The following is an 18,211-nucleotide window of genomic DNA, read 5'->3' on the forward strand; positions in this document are numbered from 1 at the left end:
GCAAATAATCATAAAATAACAAAATGTATTGGGGCATGCAGGAGGATCAGGTAGCTTGGTTCTGTTGAAAGTCATGTTACTTTTATAGTTACTATGTGAGATATCACTGTATTTTTCGCTCTATAGGATGCACTTTTCCCCTTCTAAAAAGGGAAAATGTGTGTGCGTCTTATGGAGCAAATGCAGGCTGCGCGGCTAAGCCCAAAGCCAGAACAGGGAGACGGGGCACTGCACAGTGCTCCGTCTCGCTGTTCTAGCTTGGGGTTAGCTGTGCAAAGCCTCTGCAGGGCAGTGGGGCAAAGGCACCCTCCTGCTCTGCGGAGGCTTCAAAGGCTGTCCTCGAAGCCAGAATAGCAAGAGGCTATCCCAGAAGCCAGATCCCTCTTGCTGTTCTGGCTTATGGGGTTCAGAATTTATTTTCTTCTTGTTTCCTCTCCCCCAAACTAGGTGCGTCTTAGCATCCGGTGCATCCTATAGAGCAAAAAATACGGTATTTCTTTGTAGAAAAGATTGAGGAAATCTGAATCTCAATTCCTGCTCTGCATGCAGGAATGCACAACAGGGATCTCAGTCCCTCAGTTCTTTTACCTGTGAAATGGGAAGGACAAAGTTCATTAGCCCTTTTCACACTGATAACTGCTAATTGTATTAGCAAGCCCCACTGGTTTTGTGACATTTCATCAAAGCATGCTTGTTCTGTTTCTCCACCTTTATATCTTTGCATATGAGGATGGAAGTACAATTATTTCACCTGCTGACTGTTAGCAGCAGTGATGGGGCTAAAGGGGCACAAAAAGAGGGCTCTGCTGTCTCTGCTGCCACCATGCACTCCTGACCTCAGGAAAAGGGAAATGCGTAAGCATTGGGCTCTGTGCTGGCACCTGGGCCTTGGCACATGTCCAACTGGACCACTGACACTGGGGCTAACTGATGCAGTTACTGCATTAGCAGTTAACCCGGCTAATTTGAAAGACGACATTCTCAAGGCTTTTTATTGCTATCTTCCAGTAGATGGTGCCATCTACTGGAAACTGGGTGAAAGCATCATGTGAAGGTAGAATTCACAAGTCAGTAACGGAGCTCATGCAGATCCTTTTAAAAAAAAGAAAAGAATGAAATTAAGCACTCAACCTGATTTGCTTGCACAAAATTTATGTGGAGGTTAGATGATGCCAACTCTATTTAGCATTCATCCTGATTTGCTTCTGGGTTCCACCATCAGTAATTTACACTATACTTTTTAGTGCATTGCCCTGTCACTCCCCTAACTGCAAATAAGTCCTTTAAAAAGTGGATTTGTTGCACCAGAGTGCTTTAATTCTGCTTTAATGGGGCAAACTGACGTGGTCAGCATGCAACTGAATTGCTCCTGCAAAACACTGACCACAGTCCCTTCCTCTCAGAATTGGCCTGCCAATCATGATTGAAAACTTATCGCTTTTTCCATCCTGCTTTTGGCTTACGCCAATGACTTCAGGAGCTTGTCTTCACTCTTATTTCTTTCATGACTGAGATTTCCCAAGCAAAAGCATTAGCAATCAGAATAAGTGTTGCAAAATCTGAACTGTTAAATAAAAACAAAACACCTTGAAGGAGCTCACTGCCCTTGCTTGTGAATTAACCTACATGCAGGGAGCGGCCTTCACGCCTCACAGTGGGGTGAGGAGCCTCTTCAGTAGGGCTGGTGAGAGTGGGCCTCGCCCTCCTAGGCCAGGTGCAAAGGGCCTTGTGGGGAGCGGCCTTCACACTCACAGCCAGGCAATTTTATGTCATACCACACCATAGGGCAGCCATTTTTTGCCATCCACCATGGCAGCCATCTTCTGTTTTGCTATGTTCTCATTGGTAGCCAATTGGTGGACTGGCCCATGTAGCCCTTTCCCAAAATTGGTCTGGCTCCGTCTAAGGCAGCTCCCCCCATTCTTATCATATGAAATACCCCACTTTGTATATTAATAGGAGCACGGGATGTTCTGCATTTATATCCTAAGGGGGGGGGGCGAATCTCATGAGCGGTATGTCCAAATGTGTTTTTACACTTGGGGGGCTGCTGCGTCGCTTGTTCCTGAACCTTTTCTTCCTTCCAAGTGCCCTGAAGATCCATTGCACACCTTGACTTGCATGAAACCTCCTCTCTCTTATTTGCTCAGGGAACCAGACTGGGAGAAGGAGGAATGAAGGAGAACAGAAATCCGGCCTGAGAACGGAGGTCCCTGTCAAGAGAATGGCCAAGATCTCCTCAGGTGAGGATGAAAGGGGAGGCAGGGAAAAGCAAAGAGCCCCTGAAAACATCCCCCCACTCGGGAAGAACTTGTCGGCCAAACCCCTGCACGGAAGTGTATCTGCAGGAAGACGGTCAGCACTTTTCTATTGGATGGGTGTCACTGAGCAGAGTTTTCAATGGAGATGGTGTATCCGGATTAAGTGGGGGAAACAGAACGGGGAGAGAATTTGGGTGTGGAGGATGTCATGCAGATACAGAACTGGACTTGCGTATTTGACGGGGTGAGCTCCCGTTGCTCGGTCCCAGCTCCTGCCAACCTTGCAGTTCCAAACCACGTCAAAGTGCAAGTAGATAAATAGGTACCGCTCCAGCGGGAAGGTAAACGGCGTTTCTGTGCGCTGCTCTGGTTTCGCCAGAAGCGGCTTAGTCTTGCTAGCCACATGACCCGGAAAAATTGTCTGCGAACCAACGTCAGCTCCCTCGGCCAGTAAAGCCAATGAGTGGCGCAACCTCAGAGCCATGACTGGACTTAACTGTCAGGGGTCCTTTACCTTTTTAAAAGCACTGCACACTGCCATGCGATGTGAAAGTGCTTCATCTTATCAATGGTCACAACTCCTGGGATGAATGGATGGCTCCAATGCTCCATTTGCTGCCTTCCTTCAAACATTAACATTTGTGTATGTTCTAAGATGTTTCAAATAGTCAAAAAGATGACAGCTTTTAATTCCTCTGAATTTGATATCTACTTTAGATTTTTAAAGGCTGGCTGCCAAAGTTATTTCAGGTGAAATAGATGGATTTAGGCCCATTGCTTGGCCGAATGTTAAACACACACACACACACACACACACACACACACACACACACACACTTCAGTGGAAACTGCATGCAGCTGAGCACCTCACATTCAGAGCATCAACACAGAAAGGAACAGGAAGGAAGCAACACAAATATTTTGACTGAAGTGTCTTAGGAAAGCGATTTTAAATCATGGGCACCTAGGTTCTGAAAATGGTGTTGCCCGTATTGGTGTGAGTGATGGGGTCCCATGGCACAAATTTCATGTAATCCCAGTGCAAAGGAAAATAGCTAAGATCTTCTCCCTTACTATAATGTCCAAACAAGATGGGATGGGGAAGAAGAATGATAGGTTTGTAAGGAGTCTTCAATAATTTTGCCAAGGAGATTCTTATTGTTCAGGGCCTCATGCTATTAGCCTTTCTTGTACATGGAGATCCTTTATGAAATGCATTCAGGACCATCAAACAAATCTGTACTGAGATACACACATCACCATTTTTACTGCTGGAACTGCTCTGAATCTGACTTCAGGAAGAACGTGTTTTTAACTGCACAGTGTCCTGGAAAAGACACTCTGCATTGGGAAAGAAGGGAACTCAGTTCCCTCCCATTTTCCACTTTCCTGATGTTCCAAATGACCAGTACCTTGGAGTTATGATTTGTGTTGTTGTCAGGATTCTAACTGTAACTGTAACTGACCTAAGAATTCTGCGGAGCAGTTGCTGCTGTGGCTGGCCGGCTGCTCAGGCGAACGTCAGCTCAGTGGCCAACAGCTCAGTCTTCTTGAGGCTCAGGAGCACCTAGCAAATACCTGCTCTGTTCCTGGCACTCTAGACTGTAGCTGAGGAAGGCATTTCACGTAAGTTTATGGATTAAGCATTCCTCACTATGCCATCAGGTGTGTTTATGCTCGGTGGAAAAGGATAGCTGCAGTAGGAGATAGCAGGGCAGCGAAACATGAGCAGCTCCCATCCACAACAGGTTGCTGATTTTCACAGCAACAGTTCAAGAGTACAGTGGTACCCCGCAAGACGAACGCCTCGCGAGACGAAAAACTCGCAAAACGAAAGGTTTTTTCGTTTTCGAGTTGCCTCGCAAGACGAATTTCCCTATGGGCTTGCTTCGCAAAACGAAGCTTGCCCCGGGGACAGCGGGTCTTCTCTTTTGAAGCAAGGGGCGGCGGGGAGATCGCTTCTCCCCACCGCCCCTTGCTTCAAAAGAGGTCCGGGGGCAACGGGAAGCGTTCCCGCTGCCCCCGGACCTCTTTTGAAGCAAGCGGCTGTGGGGAGATTGCTTCTCCCGGTGCTCCGAAGCGGGGCGGCGGGGGGGGGCGGGAACACCTACCCCAGCCACCCCGCTTCGGAACGCTGCTCCGAAGCGGGGTGGGGGAGGCGGGAACACCTGCCCCAGCTGCCGGGCTTCGTTGCGCTGCTGCGAAGCCGGGCGGGGGGCGGGAACACCTGCCCCAGCCACCCCGCTTTGGAACGCTGCTCCGAAGCGGGGTGGGGGGGACGGGAACACCTGCCCCAGCCACCCCGCTTCGTAGCGCTGCTGCGAAGCAGGGTGGGGGGGCGGGAACACCTGCCCCAGCCGCCGGGCTTCGTAGCACTGTTGCGAAGCCGGGCGGGGGGGCGGGAACACGTGCCCCAGCCGCCGGGCTTCGTAGCGCTGCTCCGAAGCGGGGTGGGGGGGCGGAAACACCTGCCCCAGCCACCCCGCTTCGGAACGCTGCTCCGAAGCGGGGTGGGGGGGGCGGGAACACCTGCCCCAGCCGCCGGGCTTCGTAGCGCTGCTGCGAAGCTGGGCGGGGGGCGGGAACACCTGCCCCAGCCGCCGGGCTTTGTAGCGCTGCTGCGAAGCTGGGCGGGGGGCGGGAACACCTGCCCCAGCCACCCCGCTTCGGAACGCTGCTCCGAAGCGGGGTGGGGGGGACGGGAACACCTGCCCCAGCCACTGGGCTTCGTAGCGCTACTGCGAAGCCGGGCGGGGGGGGGCGGGAACACCTTCTGAAGGCGGGCGGGGGGCGAAAGTCTTTGTCCCCCCTGCCTGCCTTCCCAGGGGCTTTTAAATCGCCCCGGACAGTGGAGAAGTCCTCCGCTGTCCCAGGGCGATTTTAAAATGCCGCCCGCCATCATTTTAAGGTCGCCCGGACAGCGGAGAAGTCCTCCGCTGTCCCAGGGTTTTTTAAAATGCTGGGGGTGGGAAGAAAAGCCCTTGTCCCCCCCCCCAGCCTTCAGAAGAGGTCCGGGGACAGACTGTCCCCGGACCTGGTCTGAAGGCGGTTTCCCTAGGAACGCATTAATTGATTTTCAATGCATTCCTATGGGAAACCGTGCATCGCAAGACGAAAAAACCGCAAGACGAAGAGACTTGCGGAACGAATTAATTTCGTCTTGCGAGGCACCACTGTATATTAAATCAGTAGCAGTTTGCTGGAAGAAAGTATGTGTGGATCAGATGTCTATACCTAACCGGGGGGTGGGGGGTGAGATCAGGAGAACTCTTTCTTTTGCTGCTTCTTTCTGTGCATGGAAGGATGTCCTTCAATGACTAGACATGCTTGTTATTCCCTCTCTCACTGCATGTTGTCTTCTCTTTTGTTTCCAGGATGTCTTCCAAGGTCTCCCCTGCTCCCCTCATCTCCAACCCCCCCCCCCTGCGGGTGAAAGAAGGCTCCCTGGTAGTCAGGTGGCTGAGATTGGTGTCCTGCCTCCTCTTATGTGCATTCCTGATGGATATTATGGCCTGGATGATGTGCATTGCCTCAATAGCCATTGTCAACTGGCGAGTGTGGCGTGTCGAAAACATAAAGGGAATTGCCTCTGAAAACATCTGGATCGGGATCTGGCAGGTCTGTTTTTTGAAAGACCCTTCTAACGACGGAAACTATTATTACCATTGTGAAGAGCTCCATGAACAACATCCAAACCTCCCGAGGGAAATTTTTGTTGCTCAGGACTTAATGGCCTTAGCTGCCATTATGAATTCAGCGGCCCTTGGATTACAGGCATTTGCCCTCTGCAATGTGTTCGAGACCAGAAACCATAAGGATTTTCTCTTAACCTTTTTTGGGCTTGGAGCTCTGCTGAACTTACCAGCAGGGATACTCGTCCTGATTTCCGTGATATGGAACATGTCTGCTGTCTTACAAAATGGGGAAATTGACTTCCCTGAAACTTTTGAGTTGCCTCAAATTCCCAGTGAGCAGCATATTGGACCTTCTATTTATCTAGGCTGTATTGCTGGGGGTTTCCAGCTGCTGAGTGCAGCATTGGTTGGGATGGAGAGATGTTGCATCAGGACCACCGCAACAGATACATCTCAAATAGAAACTGTAGTGGTGATTACCCCAGGAAGTGCGGGGAAAAGCGAGAGTCTTACTACTTGTTCAAAGTGTGGTTCTCTGCTGGACCTGGTAATTCAAGAGAAATCCTCCACAGTGGAGATGGAGGAAACCCATGCGGAAGATCTTGTCAAATCCTGTGCAGTTAAGATGGAGGAAGGCTGTGCAAGTGATCTTGTCATTCCAGAGGAATCCTGCGTAGTGGAGATGGAGGAAAGCTGGGCAAGTGACCTTGTCTTTCCAGAGGAATCCTGCGTAGTGGAGATGGAGGAAAGCTGGGCAAGTGATCTTCTCATTCCAGAGGAATCCTGCGTAGTGGAGATGGAGGAAAGCTGGGCAAGTGATCTTGTCATTCCAGAGGAATCCTGCGTAGTGGAGATGGAGGAAAGCTGGGCAAGTGACCTTGTCTTTCCAGAGGAATCCTGCGTAGTGGAGATGGAGGAAAGCTGGGCAAGTGATCTTGTCATTCCAGAGGAATCCTGTGTAGTGGAGATGGAGGAAAGCTGGGCAAGTGATCTTGTCATTCCAGAGGAATCCTGCGCAGTGGAGATGGAGGAAAGCCATACACCCAAAGCTTACCTGAAGGACATCATAGGCCACCTGATGTCCCCAATCATACGATTATACAAGTGATTCCCTACAACAGGGAGTCGTAAACTGTCAGATGCAGATCCACGCAGATCACTCCATACACGCATAGATCTGCGTGGATCAGGACTTCAGGCATTTTGGGACTTCAGGTGGGCTTTGATGTCCTTCCAGTGAGGAGGCCTCTTTTTATGATTTTTTTTTTTAGTATTTATTTATTTATTTATTAAAGATTTTGTTGATTTACAAAAGTGTGCAATGTCTCTCTCTCATGTTTTCCCCCCCATGTAACATTTTTACAAATCATTTTCATTTGTCAGACATTAGGAAGGAAAGGGGAAAGAGGTGGAGGGGGGGAAGATGGGTGGGGGTGGGGTCGGGTGGCCTAGGGTGTGGTTATTCATTTGTAGTTGGCTGTGGTGGTCTTTGTTTTCATGTGTGGGGGGGTGGTGGGTGTTTTGGATCAGCAACAAATCTACTTATTTCAAGACCTCCCTTAAAGCAGTAGTGGACCACCATGAAGAAGGCGCCACCACTGAGAAGGCCTCTGCCTGGTTCCCTGTAACTTGGCTACTCCCAGGGATGGGGGGAGGTCATATTTTTTCCCTTGATTTCCCCCTCTGAAAACTAGGTGCGCCCTATGGTCAGGTGCGCCCTATAGAGCAAAAAATACCGTAATAATAATTTAGTTAGACTCCGCCCATCCGGCTGGGTGTCCCCCTCTTTTAATTCTAATAGCGCATTAAAGTTCTGATATAAAAAAGGTTTGTCCTGGAATATCAGTTCTGGGAGGGGGGGAAGAGCTAAATGCCTTCATGCCCTGCCTGGAAGCTTCCTTGAATCACCTATCCGGCTTTTGTGGACATCAGTGCATTGGACTAGAATGGGCTATCGGTCTGTTTGCATGACTCTAAGTAATTGTGAGGTTGGGTAACTTGCGATCTGAACAGCAGTGCCATATCCTAGAAAGTCAAACATCTTTTCTGTTTCTGTGGAATTAAGCTTTCCTTAGAATAAGATACATTCTCCCCAAATCGCAGTCTCCCTCTGACCTCATCTGCCACAGTCCACAAAAGTCTGGGTGTCTTTTTCTGTCGACCTTGTGCTTTCCAAATAACTGGCCTCCTCCCAAACCGTAGTGCTTATATACTGGGATGGATCTCGTACACGGAAAACCACAAGAAGAATTCATTTCCGCAGCATCTGTTAACAGCCCACCCCCCCCCCCAAATCTCTGAGAATTCCAAAGAGCTCAATATGGTTTCCAGAACCCTGAGAAAGCTGCAGTTCCCAGCACCTTTAACAAACTACAGTTCCCAGGATTCTTGGTGGGGGCGCCTTAAAAGTTCACAGTCCTAAAAAGAAAGCTGGTTTAAGCAGGAATATAGGTCCCCAATTAAGGGATCCTTCAAGCAGGAAGGTAGAGAGGCAGTGCGACCTAGTGGTTAGACTGCCAAACTAGGACCTGGAAGGCACTGGGGCTCAAATCTCTCACTCGGCTATGAAGCCACATCTAAAAGAGCATAGAAATAAAGAAGACCGCGAAATGATACAAACATGACCCCCGCTTTGCAGCCTCCTTTGAACAGATGTGAGGAGGCTCGGTGTGCCATCCTGCCCAGGGCCGGGCGATGTCTGGTTTTCAACGTCAGCCGATGAGCAGGGCTTAAATTCTGCTCAGTTGGGCAGGATTCCAAGCAAATCCATTCCTGATTCAGACGCGGGTTTGTCTGGATCTATCTCTTAAACAGTCCCCATTCTTTGTTTTAGCAGGGGAATCCAGTCTCATTCAGGCAGGGGGCTGCCTTGAATTTCCTGCTGAAACCCCCAAGTTGTCCAACTCTCTTTTAGCAGAAATCCCATCTTGACTGAGGAAGGGGGTTTGCATTAGAAGTGGGACGGGCGGGGAGGGGGAATAGTTTCTAGCAGCAGTACCTCCCCAGGTGTTTTGAGGACCTATTAGTAATTGATTGGTTGATTTTCTATACATACCTTTTGCAAACAGATCTTTTTTAAAAAAGAAACACAGTAAGCCACACATTTCCTGCAAAGTATCCCCCATGACCATTGCAAAGCTCACAATAATAACAGTAATAGCAGCGTATTGGACCTTAACTCTGCCTAGGAAGGAAACAGGGGTGGGCTGTCTAAAATAATTGTGCCCAGAAAAGGGTGGTGGTGGACAGGAGAGGTTTAGGAGAGAGAGAGTGACCCCTCCCTTCCTCCAGCTTAATTTGCAGCTAAATTTGATGTAAAATGTGCTTTTCTTAAAAAAACAAAAACTCAGCCACAGGGACAGTCTAAGGAACAATATTTGGGGGGGGGGAGTGGGGAGATAGCTCCATTAGAGGTTCCACACTGGTAAGGAAAATTCCGAGTTGAGAGACTACTCAACAGCCCAGCTTGTTGGGGTACAGGTCCCCCCACAGGTCCATGTCATCAGTAAAATAAGGAAATCCCAGCAAGCAAGCAATTTGGAGCAAAAGAGCAGTCAGTAGCCTCAGAGCCTTTATTGTTGCGCAACAGGTTCAACAGCAGCCAGGGAACCCAGAGCATGGGGCCACATTGACTTTGAAAACTTTCCCACCATATGTCAGAATACAGTTTGCACAGCATCATCAATATATCATTGCTACATCACTAACATGTCACAAAGGGGGAGGGTTACACAAGATTAGGATAGACAGCTATGTCGGGGCAACACCCAAGTACAGTATAAGCTTAGCTTCATAGGCAAACATGTCTTAAGTACCCACCACCCAAAGTATAACAGAACTTCCTTGGCATGTCTGGAGCCAGAGGCAAGTCTGGGGATGAGATTTGTCTTCCCTTGGAGAACCAGGAGCCCAGCAATTGTCACCTCTGGGCATTTCCTGGCGCAGGAGGTGTGTACACATGTCTTCAATCCTGGGGAGGTGGAAGGGGAAAGAGTATTTTTTCCAAGGGCAAAATGGTGCTGGAATGGAAGAACTTGGCAAAGGGGTTGATTTTATAGGATTCATAAAGCTTGGTATCTTCCCTGAGCTGTCAAGTCGAAAGGATAGGTTCAGGCCTAATATTTGTAACATTTAACAACTTTAAAGATGTGCCCCCCCCGTAGTTTCCGTAGGAACTGCAAATATTTTCTCCGCATTTAAATACAGTTCAGACGTAGACATATTTCACACCCCCTTTGGTCCCATATGTTATATAGATATGCACTTAAAAACAACCTGGGACATAAAAACACTCAAGTCCCTTCCAAGCAAACCTACACTTTCATTTTTAAAAAATATGTAATCCAAGGGTTCTGTAATTTCAATTCCGTGCACAAGAGTGTAGTCCTCATGATAAACCTTCTTTTGGGTTGCAGAATTGCACTTAAAGCAAACGCGTGCATATGCACATCCCGGGAGCTACAGGTCCCAGCACCCTTAAACTACAGTTCCCAGCTCCCTTGGCACACTGCGCTTTCCAGAGCCCCGAAGAAACTACAGTTCCCGACGCCCTGAACAAACTGTAGAGATCTGCATGGATCTGGATCTGATAGTTTGCTTTTTACAGTGGAAGGGAATCACATGGAGGCCTCTTTTACGTGTTCTCTACCATTTGTGTCCTTGTTCCCTTTAGCTTGTTCCTCTTCTGGATTTCTTTCCTATGTGTACTCATAGATTTACATTTTTTCTCAGCTCTTTCATTTCTCTGGAGGAGTGTTTATCGGTAGAGCCTTGAATAAATAGACAATTTCAGGATTTTCCCCTTTTAATATTATAGGATATCATCTTTTAATGCTATATGATATTTTTTCATGTTATAGGATATCATGAATAGACATTCCTATTTTTTATCATTTTCTGCATACAATTGTTTTATAATTCCTAACAGATTATCTTCGATGTTTTGAAATTAACTCCAGCACGTTTGTCCACTGATCTTCATTGTATTCTTTAGTAGTATTTAATGCGATTATAGGTAGAGGAATTTAAGGATTTTGTTGTAGTTTACTATGATTATTGGCTAAATTTCCCAATCTATTAGCTAAAAGATTTGTAATATAAAGTGATCTTTGACTCCCCAATGATATGGACCACAAGCAAACAAAGAAAAACTTGGAAGTCAAGAGATGTGGAAAAATTAATCTCAATTCAAGATGGTGGCACTCTGCTCCCTGGGTCCATGCAACCAGCTGTTTTGGCACCACTCAATAATGACAGCCAAAACTGAGCCTGCAAGCTCTAAGGTAGCAAGCGTGCACAATTTATTGAAATTGACAACGGCTCCAAAAAATGGGCTTCCAGGAAGCAGTTGTTCAAGAGGCAATGTCCCAAAGAGAAAAGCAGGAAGCCTCAAGGTTGGTGGAGCTTGAGAGCATTAGTCAAGTGTGGGAATGCCTTGGTGCAGGGGGTGAAATGGTGAGTATCAGGCCCTGAAGTCGTAGTCGTAGATACCACCTTGCAGCAACAAGAAGCTGGACTTTTTGCCAGCAAAAACCACTCGTTTACAAGGGCCAAGTCACCATAAGAATTTGCATTTGGGGGGTGTTGCGAAGGGACACAGTGCAGTTAAAGCCTTCTTGATTTGTCAGCTAGCCAGGATCGACAGACGGAAAGAGCACATAGGTAGGTCCTTTGGCCCCACACCTGCCAGAGTAGTTCCCCCTGCCAACAGGCTCTCATCTTTGCAATATTGCAATGCACAACCAAATATGAAATAGTGTGCAGAGCTTGGGAGAAGGGCACACACACCAGGGCGGGAGGCAGGGAGCGCAGGAGAACAGCAACAGATCTGCTTACATTCCAATGTAGGGCCATAAGAACGCCCTTTCTTTCACGGCAAATGTTTATTATTCAAGAGCAGCGAAAAATCCTGTGTTCTGAGGGGGGGATTGCCCCCCCCATGCAACTAAAGAGGAAAGGAATTTGTAACTCTGCTGGGGAATGTTTCCTTGCTCAGAAGCTAGTTTCCCAGTGTTTCATGAGCCTTAAGTAGGTCTCCATTTGAGAGACAAATGTTATTAAAGGCAGAAGCTTCCCTAGCCAGCAATTGTCTATCTGAGTCCAGTTTTAATTTTGATTTGGTTGGACAGAGGAGTTGTAAGGCTCCTGATATCAGTCGCTGTGAGACTTCCTGGCCTCTTCTCTTGGGAAATTCCAACTCCCCCCCTTCCCCCTGTCTCTTTCAGCACCCCCCCTTCTTACTTCTGTGCCAGGTAAATTTACTTCCGAGTAAGCTTCCCTTAACAAGAAATCTGCAATAGGGGGGAAATGTTTGCTAAAGGTACCGCACGTCTAACTTTCCTGTGTGGTTATTTTAAAAATCTTAATTAGGCTTCCTATTCTTATACAAGTTATGGAAAGAAAAAAATGTTCCTTTTGTATTCCTATTAAATCCAATCTATGGCTGTTTTATTATTGTTGAGTGGTTGTATCAATTGAATTAACCCTTATTTCAGGATCTGAGATCTATACGAGGTTGGATACTTCTATTTTCCTCCTCCTTAGGATGTGATAGGCAGCATTCAGGATAGGAGCGTAGATGTTTCCTTTCCAGTTGTGCATCTGTACTTAAATGCGTGTGTCTCTTTGGTAGTACAAATCTTGCTGTAAACCCTGTATTTTGGAGGGTTGGACTAGATGACCCCAGGGTCCCTTTCAACTCTCCCAATTTTATGGCTATGTGGAAGGAAATGAGTCTGCAAAGCATTGGAGGGCATTTAAAATTCTGGGGTAATGTGATGGGTTGAAGTTTAGCCTAGCTTTGCTTTTTTGGTATAGAAAGATGGTTTGGTTTCAGAGTTGGAATAAAGTTTTAAAAAGGGTGCGAGGTGTCCGAACCCCCCCCCCCCACCCTTAGAAGGAGATTTTATAGTCAGGAGGCCCCTTTTGAGGAATGTAGCTCAGGCGATGAGATAACGGGTGACTCCTGTCTGGGAGAAAAGAGGGAGGCTGAAACAGGAGGAAGGGGGGCTTACAGACAGTACATGTACGTACTGTCTCCCCACATAAACCCTGTGCCATCCTCAGATTTGTTTCAAAAGGGGGGGGCACTAGGGGCGCATTGGAAGATGGCCGACAATACCATCTCTCCGGCCCACACGAGGTAATTAAGAGGCTGATATGGGAGTATGCAGCCTCCCTTGTTACCCCAAGGGAATGGGGAACATTGCCTCGCCTGCAGTTGCCATATATCACCCTCGAGTTCGAAAGAAGGGGGTGAGGGCACAAGGCGCACAGCACTCGTGTGGGACGGCTCTCCCGGACGCTGTCTCTGGTCGCGCAGCCTGTTTGCAGCAACTCACAATAAACAATTAGAGAGAGAAGCAAATGCACGTATTTCGAGTGAAGAACGGGAGTTAAGATTGCTAATTGAAGTGACCTCTGTGAAGTGGAGCGACGGCTGGATTTAACAGGAAAAGATATCAAGAAGAAGACACATCAAAGGGCCGGTATGTTGGAACGGGACGGAATGGGGGGGGGGACTTTTCTTTTTTTATCTTATGTGATTACCTAACAATCCCCCCCCCCCCAGGAAGAATCTTTGCAATTACTGAATATAAGCGGAATGATTAAGAACTGTGTGGAAATGAATTACTAATCAAAGACGTGAAATATTTGGAAAGGAATGAAAGGCCTTTGGAATGAAGCAGTTATAAAAAGAGACTCGTTAGGAAGCAGGCCTGGTGGATTTACGATCGAGGGGGAGGAGACCACGGCTTTGTTATTATATCGGAATGTGAGTTTGACCTGGCAGAACCCCCTAAGAAGTCTGAGGAGAGAGTGACAGGCCTGTGAGGATTAATGGGCAGACTTTAAGAATGCTTTGTACGGAAGTGTTGAAATGGCGTCTGTCTGTTTGAATATGGCTCTTGGAGGAACGGAAAATCCACACAGGATATAACAACGTTTGTTTTTAACCCGCTTTTGGAGACTACCTGAGGTCACAAAGAAAGGAATATACGATAACAACAAGAAGATGAAGAAAACAATAGAGAGAAGATTGGACAGAACTGTGAATACTATTTGGACAGAACTGTGAATATTAAAGCAGCAGCAAGAGAGACGTTTGGATCCTTTTCTGAGCTCGAAGTATGGGTACCCCCAACAAAAAATAAAAAATTTGGCTTTGTTAATTTGGAATTAATGTGATTTGATTGGTTTGTTAATAAAAATTATATGAAAAAAAAGACTTGTTTCGAGGGGTTGGGGGAAATGCCAGAACAGATTTTGGGGGTACACACTGAGAGAAAAGAAAGTTCCATTGCACAGTGAAAAGTCTTGCATTGGATTGATTTCTCCCTGCGTTTTTTGATGTGCCATATGTTTTTTAACAAGCTGCCGAAGTAGCCTTTCATGTGAAACTCCTTGTGGACTTTTGTTAAAACAAACTCCGTTATCCACGTTCAAAAATGAAAGAAAGAAAGCAAGAAAAAATGCACAAATTGATACAGCAAAAAGTCCTAAACACAGGAGAAGGTGAAATGCTTTGACCCAATTTCAACAAAAAGCACATCCATCATTCTGAGCTGTAAGTAAATATATATATATATGCAGATATGATTTTTTGGGAGGGGAGTAATAAAAGACTTTGAACCCCCCTTGGCCATCCCATGCGGAAGATCTTGTCAAATCCTGCGCAGTTGAGATGGAGGAAGGCTGTGCAAGTGATCTTGTCATTCCAGAGGAATCCTGCGCAGTTTACCTTTTTTTACTTTACTTCTGATTAATTTTGTTATTGTGGCTAGTTCAAGGTACCTGCACCACAACTTTGAATTGTTATTCATTTTTCCTTGGTATGAATTCGTTTTTCCATATTTTGCTATTACATCAAGAAACATTTTTTGGTTTTCATTTGGGACGTTCATTGTTAGAATGCCAAAACAGAGACGCTTCAGGGGGAGGAGTTGAATTGTAAGGACATTTTTGTCACTTTTGAACCTCAAGACTGTGCTCCAGGATTGACAAGAAGATCACAATTGCCTCAAGATATGCAACTGATGTTTAATTAGTTTGCCGTGTGTTACGTGTTATTTATGTAGGAATGTTGGAATATGTTTGACAGTGTGTTTGACAGTGTGTGTTTCCACGAAAAGGAAAAGAATTTTTATGTGTAATTGTTTTGTTTTGTTTTGTTTTGTTTTGTTTTTGTTTAATGTATAGTGTCTTATTGCTTACACCCCTGTGGAGGATTCTCATGCCTTCTAATGGTTCAGGCTATTGTGTAATCCACTCTTTAGATTTGGTCACTTTATAACCCCATTTCATTGTCCCAACTGGCACTCTGTAAAAATAGGTAGGGAAAGTTGGCAATGTGCTGAAACTCATTTTACCAAGGATAAGTTTCTGGATCCATAACATGACCAGATACATGAAGGTGTATATGCTTTGGTTTAGCAGAAATGATCCCTTATAGAGTTAAATTGATTTATTTGGACAAGTGCCCTTTAAAGAATGGTTTTGTTTTAACAGATTGGTTTGGAAAATTGAGAACCATGGGGCAGGATAAATTCGAATTGGTCTCAGTTCTGATTGGGCATGTATCCCAGATGCACTGAATTTTCTCTGGTCCCCTTAGAACAACTGAGCAACTTTCCTAGAGTGCAAGACCAGCACCAATAATAATGATGCAATCCCATAGAGAGGCAAAAGGCAAAGACATTTCGCTCACGACATGTCCAAACCTATGCCAGGGACAAGGCACCTGGTCAGGATGAAAGCCCTATGGGGATTCACCAGGATATGGTGCTGTGCATATGTTGGAGGGGTGAGACCTGGGAACTAACTTTGACACCTGAGAACGAAAAAAGGAGAGGAAACAAAACGAACTGCATTTTTCAGTCATTAGTGAACTTTCCAGCTAAGTGTACTAAGTGTACCACTACTGAGTAAATGTTTTTCCCAAAAGCGTTAGAATGCCGCAAGTAACAAAAGACGACATGTGATATCCTATATTTACGCAAAGGCATCCGTTTACAACATACCGTGTTATTATTTGATAGCACAGCAATTGAATGAAACCAGATTAAATTGGGTCTAGATTATGTCCTCACCTGACATGGTGGTCTCTGTGAAACACTTAACTTGACAGGAGATAACTACTCCTCATATCATGGTAGTCTTCCACGGGAGGACGAGAGTCCGCTCTCTGAGCAAAATCTGTCCCAAAATAAGAGTGGGGAGTGTAGGGCCATAGCAAACCCCGCCCCCAAAAGGCCTTTCTGAGAAAGGAGAAGTCCGTCAGGAGAACAAGGCTGGCATTGATGGAACAGGCTCACATGTTTATTATTCAAGGTTGCAAAGAGATAAGCAAACTCAGGAATGCAAATGGCCGTGGTGGGCCATGGCAGGAAAGAGGGAGGCAAGACATGGTAATAGGAACTTACTATAACTTTTGATTTCCCAGAAATCAGGTGGTTTACAAGAAATCAGGTGGTATTGTATTCTGCAAACGTATAGAATTCGGGGCCAGACTCCGAGCATGAACTGGTCTGTGCCTTTGTGTCCAAGCAATTGCTTGACAAAATAAAAAATCCTTCTTCCTGCTGTCGTTTGACTCTGGCAGCGTCCTTGATGCTCCTAGTATTGAAGGAAGGTGAGGACAGGTGCCCCACCTAGGCCCGAAGTCACCCCCCCCCCAAATAAAAAGCAGGCTCAAAGCTTCTCAAAGCTTTTCAAAATCATTTTCTCAGCAGCTAAAAGGCATTAGCTAAGCATCAGAAACCTTACGGTCTGCTGTAACAAAGGTCGATTCTCAGGCTAGCTGACCTTGCCAAAAGGTACATTCAATAGTCCCAAAGACAGGAGCTTTCTGTTCATGCTCAGAGGAACTCATGGGGCAGGACTCCTGAGGGAGGAGAAAGGGGAGGGAACTGGAAGGGGAATATATACTCTGTCCAAACAGCTGTGAACCCGTGCTTGTTTGTGAACTATCACACTTGCTCCTTCTACCAGTTCATGGATGGTAGAAATAAAGCTTTTTCTCCGAAACTATACCTTGAGTGTCTGTTTGACTCCCATCTTCCCTTTCCCGGGCGCAATATTTTTTCCCACCCGAGGGCAAAGCCTCATAAGGCTACAGTATCAGATGGGGACCTACCTACATGGTTAGGTCCTTCAGGTGTCATTGGCCCATCTGGGAAAAGGCAAAGGCTGCTGTATGCTTTCTGAAATAACTGGCTTAAATGCAACTGCCCTGAAGTCATGGGAGTCTGCATCAGTTCTTTTAATGGTGTGTGTGTCTGTGTGTGTAAAAATACATTGAAAGTGTTATAGGAATTCTAGGGTCTCAAATACTGAATAAATGTTGATAATTGCACAAGGTAAACACACACACACGTATATAAGCCACGTGTCTAAAATAGTACAGGAGAGCAATCCAAAAGCCATCTTGGCTCTCCTAAAGGCTCTCAATAGTCCCTCCGCCTCCTTAATTCCCTTTGCCTGAGAACATGTAGGCCAGCGGTTCTCAACCTGTGGGTTTCCAGATGTTGGACTACAACTCCCATCATCCCTGACCTCTGGCCTTGGTAGCTAGGGGTGATGGGAGTTGTAGTTCAACAACATCTGGGGACCCACAGGTTGAGAAAGGCAGAGAGCAATCAGAGAAAGTTCCTGAAGGGATTTCTCTCCTGTATCTATGAACCTCCTTTATATTAAAGGTCATTGTTTGCCCAGATGCTCTACATCAGGCTTCCTCAAACTCGGCCCTCCAGATGATTTTGGCCTACAACTCCCATGATCCCTAGCTAGCGGGACCAGTGGTCAGGGATGATGGGAATTGTAGTCTCAAAACATCAGGCGGGCCAAGTTTGAGGAAGCCTCCTCTGCACTGAGAGATGTCTGACTGGCATCCTGATTGTCTTATCAAATGCTAATGTTTTGTGTAAACTGTGTCTGGAACTACAGTGGTGCCCCGCAAGACAAATGCCTCACAAGACGGAAAACCCGCTAGACGAAAGGGTTTTCCGTTTTGGAGGTGCTTCGCAAAACGAATTTCCTATGGGCTTGCTTCGCAAGACGAAAATGTCTTGCGAGTTCCTGCGGGGGTTTTTTCCTCCCCCCCCCTTTTTCCCCAAGCCGCTAAGCCGCTTATCAGCTGATCCGCTAAACCCGCTAATCCGCTAATGCGCTAATCCGCTAATAGCGCTAATCCGCTAAGCCGCTAATGGGCTTGCTTCGCAAGACGAAAAAACCGCAAGACGAAGAGACTCGCGGAACGGATTCTTTTCGTCTTGCGAGGCACCACTGTATGTAAAACTTGCTAAATCCTCGGCCTGC

General features: G+C 46.6%; 1 long non-coding RNA gene across 1 annotated transcript; it reads left to right on the top strand.

Moving 5' to 3' along the window:
* The first annotated feature begins 1,666 nt into the window (after positions 1-1,666).
* Positions 1,667-6,375, top strand: LOC309526736. Its single transcript, XR_014216894.1, has 2 exons — positions 1,667-2,243; positions 5,636-6,375. It is a non-coding gene; the product is annotated as an uncharacterized lncRNA (long non-coding RNA).
* Positions 6,376-18,211: the final 11,836 nt, after the last annotated feature.

The sequence above is a fragment of the Podarcis vaucheri genome (assembly GCF_965113315.1).
Source record: "Podarcis vaucheri genome assembly, chromosome: 2".
Taxonomy (NCBI): Eukaryota; Metazoa; Chordata; class Lepidosauria; order Squamata; family Lacertidae; genus Podarcis; species Podarcis vaucheri.